Genomic DNA, 7930 nt, shown 5'->3' on the forward strand with positions numbered 1-7930 from the left:
TGGCAATAAAATAACCGGATTGGTGCTGCTACTGGCAAACGGCGAGCCGGCCGCAGCAGATCTGAACATGTCTGTGCTTGTTCATACCTTCACTAACATAATCTCGACTCGCGCGTTTGTGCGGTACTCAGTCTCGCCATAATTATCGCCCGAGTAAGTTCTTGTTTTAACTTGCCGTCGAATGGAGCAAAGAGTTAACCTTAAGTTTCTTGTGAAACTCGGAAAAACCGCAACAGAAGCCCATGCTATGTTAAAGGAAGTGTACGGAAGTGAGTGTTTATCGCGCACACAAGTTTTTGAATGGTGTAAAAGGTTTAAAGAAGGTCGTGAAATGACTGAAGACGATCCACGCTCTGGACGGCCTTTAACATCAAAAACAGAAGACAACATCGAGAAAATTGGTAAATTGATCCGTGAAAATCGTCGTCTGAGTATCCGGGCTCTTGCTGAAGTCTCAGGAATTAATAGAGAAAGTATCCGTCAGATTTTGCATGAATCATTGAACATGAGAAAAGTTTGCGCGAAAATGGTGCCAAGACTTCTCACTGCAGAACAAAAGGAATTGAGAATGAACATTTGTGTTGACCTTTTGAACAACATTAGCGCTGATCCAGGTTTGTTAGACAGAGTGATTACTTGCGACGAGTCGTGGTTTTTTACCTATGACCCAGAAACAAAGCGTCAGTCGATGCATTGGAAGAGTCCGAGTTCACCACGTCAAAAAAAAGCCAAAATGTCAAAATCAAAATTTAAGACCATGATGGTTGTTTTTTTTTTATATTCGAGGAGTTGTTTACATTCACTGGGTCCCCGAAGGTCAGACTGTTAATCAACATTATTACATTGAGATCCTGTCCACCTTTCGTGAAAGAGTGAGAAGGCGAAGGCCCGAACTGTGGAAGAACAATTCTTGGATGCTCCACCAAGACAATGCACCATCACATTCCGCGTTGTCTGTGAAGGCGTTTTTCGCGAAACACAAAATCACAGTGTTGGACCACCCACCCTACTCGCCCGACCTGGCCCCCTGTGACTACTTTTTATTTCCAAAAGTAAAATCAGAGCTAAAGGGGACAAGATTTCAGAGTGTAGAGACAGTAAAAGCGAAAGCGACGGAGGTACTCAACAGCCTAACGGAAGCGGACTTCCAGCACTGCTTCCAACAATAGAAAATACGTATGGAGCGGTGTAGGGATCGCCAAGGAGAATATCTAGAAGGAGAAAATTTGTATAATGTAAATAATAAAAAATAAAATGTTTTTTAGCACCAGTCCGGTTATTTAATTGCCACACCTCGTATATCTTTTCTTATCTTGTTTTCTCTCTCTCCGATATCTCAATTCTTTTCTTACTCTTTTCTTCCCCTCTTTACATTCTTCATCCCACCAACCTTTTTTAGTCTTTTTTCCTTCTACTCTTGTCTCGTTAGCTAGAATTATTTTAATCCTCTCTTTTATTTCTTCTTACTCCTCTTCGACTTTTTTGTATCTCTCCTTTACCTCTTGTGTCTCTTTCTCTAACTTCTTCCCTCATTCAACTGATCATTTTATTTTTTTTAACTTCTCTTTCTCTTGCTTTTCTCTCTTTTTCTATTCTCTTGTTTTTCAATATTTTCATCCATACCACCACCGGTGATCAGAATCCATCTTATTCTCTACTTTCATTTTTTTTTCTATCTCCTTCTTTAATCTCGTTTCTCTTATTACGTAGTCAATTACCGAATTCCCCGCTCCCTCTATATACGTCAATTTTCCCTTTTCATCATCTTTTATATCACCATTTCATGTTGACCAACCGAGCTTTTCCAATCTACTTATCTCTTATGTAATATTCTTCTTTCCGTATTTATCTTCTTATCTTTCGCTTTCCTTCCTTCTCCGCTTTCTTTTCTTCTTCTTCCTTTTCCCTTTTTTCCCTTCCTTTCTCTTCTGATCTTGCATTAAAGTCTCCCCTCACTATAGTGCATATTTCATCCCTCTTACCTTCCATCTAATTCCTTAGCTCATCCAGTTTTTTTTATCTCTCACATACACTCCAATCACCCTCCACCATTTTCTCTCGATTCTTATTTTTCTTGCCAAGCTTCCTTGTCTCTTTATCCAGTTTCCCATCTTTTTACTTTCTATTTCCCTCCTTACTCTCATCATTCTTTTACCTATTGCTTTTCCTCTCTTATTCTTTCTTACAGCCCATTGCGTCTCCCACACATATCCCTTCGGTAATTTATATTCTTCCATCCTCTCTTGTCTATCCAGGTTTCCATTAACACCATAATATCCCAGTTTTTAAGGTCTCTCTCCAGAATTTATCATCCTTATTTCTCAGGCCTACTACATTCCAGAATGTCATCTTTATTCTGCACTTTTCTTCTTCCACAATAGTTTCACTTCCTAAATTTCTCTCGTTTCTTTCCCTCACCTCCTCTCTCTTTTCTTTTACTTTTTTACCTTCCATCCCTTTCCTCTTTTCCTTTTCCCTGAAATCTGTCTATTTCCTCTTTGCTCTCTTCTACCCTGCATTCTCGCTTTTTCTAGCTCCCCCATCTCCTTGTTCGATTTCCACCATTTCCCTCAATCCTTATTCTGTCCCCTTTTACTCTCCTGTCCTCCTCAATCCATCCTTTTCTCTTCTCCTCGCCTGCAACCCTTCCTGTCTTTTTATCTTTCTTTCCATCCATGTCCAGTCCTTTTCGATTTATATTTTTCTCCCTTTTAAATTTTTCTTCCTTTCCCAGATTGTCTTTTTATTCTTTTCTCTCCATTCTTACCCAGATTTCTCCTCTGTCTTCCCTACTTCCACTTAATCTTTTCGTGTCCTCCACCTTTACTTCTACTTTCATTTCTTTCAGTATTTTCTCTGTCCCCCATTTCCAATTCCCTCTTCTCTTTTATCACACCTTTTATTACTAGATTTTCTTCTTTCTGTTTTTTCTTTCCTTCCGTTCAGTACTTCTCTCTATCTGCTTTATCTTTTCCTCTAACTTTTCTTTTATCATTTTTTTTCTTTTTCCTTTTCCCTCCTCTTTTTTTATCCTCTTGCTCCTTCTTTTTATCCAACTTGCTCTCCATCTTTTTCACCCTCTCTCTCAAATCTTTGTTTTCAGTTCTTAATTTTTTTTGCATTTCTCTATCTCCCTTCCCATTTTTTCGGTCATCTTCATATATCTTTCTAATTCTTTCTTCATTTTATTTATCTCTTTTCATATATCCTTACAGCTCCCCTTCTCTGCCTCCATCCTCTCTTCTTTCCCTTCGGTTCGTTTCTTTTCTATTTCTTCCTCACCCTTCGGAGATCTTTGTACCTTCTTACGTCTTCTAAAAGCTCAATCACCTCTCTCATTATCTCTTTTTTCATCCTTTTCTTTCTTTTTTTTCTCTTCAGTCACTTCTCCATCATCTCCCCCTCACTAACCGTTCTCTTTCTCATCACTCCCTCTGATTCTCTTAATCTCTCCACCCTGCTTACCACTTTTCCACTTTCTTTATCCATCACTTTACTTTTCTCTTTTACAAATAACTCCCTATTTTTCTCCACTTTCTCCACTTCCTCCACTTTTCCTTTCCTCTTCTCTAAACACACCTTCTCTTTTTACCTGCTACATTTTCTGCACTTTGATCGCGCCACTTGCTTTTCTTTTTCTCGCTCAACTACTTTAGCCTTGAGACCGACGGTCACAAAGGCACATCCTACTCCGCAAATACAAGTGGACAATGGGAAGACAAACCAATTGACAGCACCAAAGTTCACCAAGACCGATTGGTCGAACGACTTCTGAGGAGCCAAAGGAACTGGCCAATAGAAAAGCGGCTGCGAAGATAAAGCGTGCGAAGTTTGCCCAATGAGCGTCAGAAGACGCGAAGAAAAAGACAGTGTGCGTTGCACACTGTTGGAAGATTTTTTTTTTTAAAGTTTTAAAGTTTTAATTTAGTCGCTGGCTAGCGTAAAACACCGATAGGGATGAACAGCCAATGCGAGTAATGTTTTAGACTCTGTGCGACCTCTGTTTCTTCTTTTTTATTTTGCGCGTTCTGATTGATTGATTTATGCTTTTCTGATTTTTTGTTTTTATAGCACTTAAACGGGTAAGCGCACCTCATTTTAATTGGTTTTTGTTAAGGGCGTTAACGGCCATTGGTAATTTAACAGAAACCCGTAAAAGTACGGTTGAGGCCTGTGATTGGTCAGATTGTAGAAAACCTCAATTGTTGAAGTAACTTGCAGTAGACGGTCGGCTGTACGGCCTGAAATCAGAAAATAGGAGTTAGAGTAAGAATTACAAATATTCACCTGGCAAGTTCAGCAATTGAGGATGGTCTGTAGGTGAATTTTGTATTGGCGAAACTAAGGCGAAAGCTACAACAGGAAATGAACCAATTGTATCAATGAGAAGAGTGTTTTTTGGTCTGATTGACTTAAAAGGAGAAACTTTCAAAATTTAAGGTGGTACGATGTCTCAATTGGTTAGACAAGTTGAGTGGAATAACCAATGGCTACTTTGCTCATCGGCATAAAGGTCACTTCCTCCCACGAAACTATTGGTTGGTCGGCGGAAAGACCGTTGTTGGTGGTAAAGTTAAAACAGCATCGCGTATGTAAAGTTTCGGAAAAACAAATTTTGTTACCCAATTAGAGTTCAGTTCAAAGATTTTCAAAATTTGAAATGTGTGTAAAACATTGACAAAAGTGAAAGTCTCCCAGCGGGGAAGCTATATAACAAATCTGTTTTAGCTTTTTCCCTCTTTTGTGAGTAGACACGTGGTAACAGGAACGCATGCGCGGAACTCGGGTGGGAACGCAAAGAAACGCAGCGTTCAGGAGTGATGATAGATCGGGCCGGCCAGCACCAAGAGCACCGAAGTAGTGGGGGCACGCACACAAGCGAGAAACGCCATCCGTGTGCGTGACGTCACGCTCGGCTGTTCGACTCGTGGAAGAGCGCAGACATATTATGTTCTGCCTCGTTTCCACCAAGCCCGCTATGCGAGCAATACACTGAAGGTAGAAAGACACGTTTCACGTTGCGTGCATGTAGCGTATGACAACGCAAAATGCTTTTCCAAGACTGTAAGTCTTGAAAAAAGTACATAATATTAGTGATAAGGATGAGTTAAACATCTCAAGATGCATTTATTATAATATTTTTATTAATTCTTAATATAAGTTACCTGTGCTAATATTTAAAAGTTTTTAGAATATTGAAAAACATTTNATATATATATAAACTATATTATTAGTAGTAATAATTGTTCTATATGTTTAATTTGTAAATCACGAAAAGAATCTACATTTTACAGAAGCACAATCCTAAAGTATTTAATTCATATAACATATCATATAAATATAATATATTAATTAATTGAATTTCGTATAATATGAATTAAATATTTTGAGATTATATGTCTGAAAAATGTAGATTTTTGTCATAATTTACAAAACAAAAATATATAAAACAAGAACACTAATAACTTGCAATATTCAAAAAACTTTTGAATTTTTTCAGTTAACTTATATGTAATAATTCCTTAAAAAAATATAATGCATCTTGAAATGTTTTACTTATCATTAATAATATTACGTACTTTTTCTAAGACTGTAAATCTCGGAAAAAAATATAAATATATAAATATTGTACGTCTTTTAAATAAAAATTGTGTGTAAAAATTGTGTGTAGACAGTGGACGCGCGATATTCTACGTTTCTTGCTCGTCTCACACATTGAGAGTTCTATGTTGGTGATATCGCAATTTGTGGAATCAATTGACAACAATGTAATTTTTCGAAATACATGAGATGTCATGTATTTCCCGATAGAAAATGAACTTAAAATATTAAATAAACTTTGCTACAGAGATCTTTTATGTTGCAATATTAAACATTTTTGCAACAATTATATAATACAAGTTTTATGTTTTGCAATGATGATAGATAACATTATGAAGTGGTCTTCCGCCCTACCTATGAGGTGCCACTAATAGCGCGTTAAGTTTTTTAACGTAGACTTTCGCCTGTAGCCCTATTCTACATTTTATTTCGCATCTGTTATTTATAAATATGGATGTTGGATATATAGAATACCAGACAGATTAAGATTTTACACATTAATTATTTTTAAATGTACAGACGGCGTCATTAAATCGAAGAATAGGCGCGGGGATCACATAAAAAGTCCAGTTGATCCAAATATCCATTAGTCCCAAAATCGGGTGTCCAGTTGTGGACACCCGATTGCTACTAGTTAGTTAGTACGGCGCCCGTTGGCTCTACGAGCAACCGCCCCACTTGCCCCTCCGATCCCCGTGCCTATTCTTTGAATTAATGACGCCGTCTGTAAATGTCGGATATTTAGAATTCCAGATAAACTAAGATTTAAAGACATTAATTATTTTTAAATGTAAATGTCGGATATTTAGAATTTTGTAAAAGTTCTAAGTTAAGCTATACATTACTTACTTTTTAATTGTTTTTATATGAAATAAGTGGAATAACAATATTTTTATTATTTTTTAATTAAAAAGTTTTTTTATTTACTTTTTAGATACTGCATATATGTAATATGTAATGTATGGATAATTAATATTATTGATATACATCTCTAATTATTCAATATTATAATTATTTTATTGATAATTAATATAGTATTGAATAATTGGAGAGCCACGACAGACTCCTCGGCCTCTTCTTTCGCGCGGGCCTCCTCTTCTATACGGGCCTCTCCCGCTCGGGAATATTATCTCGCTGGCATCGCCTCGGCCACCCCGCTGTTGATACCAGCGGACCCTATTTTGACCAGCTCTTCTTTTGTGTCTTCCTAAAACGAGAATTATTATTACAATAAAATATTTGCAGTTATTATATTTAGTAACTAATAATTGTGTTATATTAAATAAATAACTTACTAGTCGCATTTATTTGCATTTTCTGGTGTTGTTGGGGCTGCTGTTGCTGTTGTTGGGGCTGGTACTGTGACTGCTGTTGTTAGGTCTGCTGCTGCCGTTGTTGATGCTGCTGCTGCTGTTGCATTTGCAACATTTGTTGTTGCAACTGTTGTTGCATTGGTATAATATTGTGCAGCATTTGCTGCAAAGATGCTTCTGTTGAAAACCAAAATATATTTTGTGAATTATGACAAAAATCTACATTTTTCAGACATATAATCTCAAAATATTTAATTCATATTATACGAAATTCAATTAATTAATATATTATATTTATATGATATGTTATATGAATTAAATACTTTAGGATTGTGCTTCTGTAAAATGTAGATTCTTTTCGTGATTTACAAATTAAACATATAGAACAATTATTACTACTAATAATATAGTTTATATATATATAAAATGTTTTTCAATATTCTAAAAACTTTTAAATATTAGCACAGGTAACTTATATTAAGAATTAATAAAAATATTATAATAAATGCATCTTGAGATGTTTAACTCATCCTTATCACTAATATTATGTACTTTTTTCAAGACTTACAGTCTTGGAAAAGCATTTTGCGTTGTCATACACTACATGCACGCAACGTGAAACGTGTCTTTCTACCTTCAGTGTATTGCTCGCATAGCGGGCTTGGTGGAAACGAGGCAGAACATAATATGTCTGCGCTCTTCCACGAGTCGAACAGCCGAGCGTGACGTCACGCACACGGATGGCGTTTCTCGCTTGTGTGCGTGCCCCCACTACTTCGGTGCTCTTGGTGCTGGCCGGCCCGATCTATCATCACTGGCGTTCTGTCGTTCTCGAGCTGGTGAGCGAGAAGCAGCAATATCGCATCCAGCGACATAACGCGAGCGCTAGGATTGTTTTGTACGTGCAGTCCTATCTGTAATAAAAACGTATAGTTACTAAAGTGATTAAAGATTATCTCAGTTATTGGACATATACCTACCTTGTGTGTATGTGTGTGGCGAAGCGGTGGTGAAGA

General features: G+C 37.0%; 1 long non-coding RNA gene across 1 annotated transcript; it reads right to left on the reverse strand.

Moving 5' to 3' along the window:
- Positions 1 to 6655: 6655 nt before the first annotated feature.
- Positions 6656 to 7614, reverse strand: LOC109860947. Its single transcript, XR_002250901.1, has 3 exons — positions 7549 to 7614; positions 6897 to 7091; positions 6656 to 6808 (listed from the first exon to the last, which is right to left on the reverse strand). It is a non-coding gene; the product is annotated as an uncharacterized LOC109860947 (long non-coding RNA).
- Positions 7615 to 7930: the final 316 nt, after the last annotated feature.

This window comes from Pseudomyrmex gracilis, unplaced genomic scaffold, assembly GCF_002006095.1.
Source record: "Pseudomyrmex gracilis isolate BER0280 unplaced genomic scaffold, ASM200609v1 scaffold_514, whole genome shotgun sequence".
In the NCBI taxonomy this organism is placed as follows: domain Eukaryota; kingdom Metazoa; phylum Arthropoda; class Insecta; order Hymenoptera; family Formicidae; genus Pseudomyrmex; species Pseudomyrmex gracilis.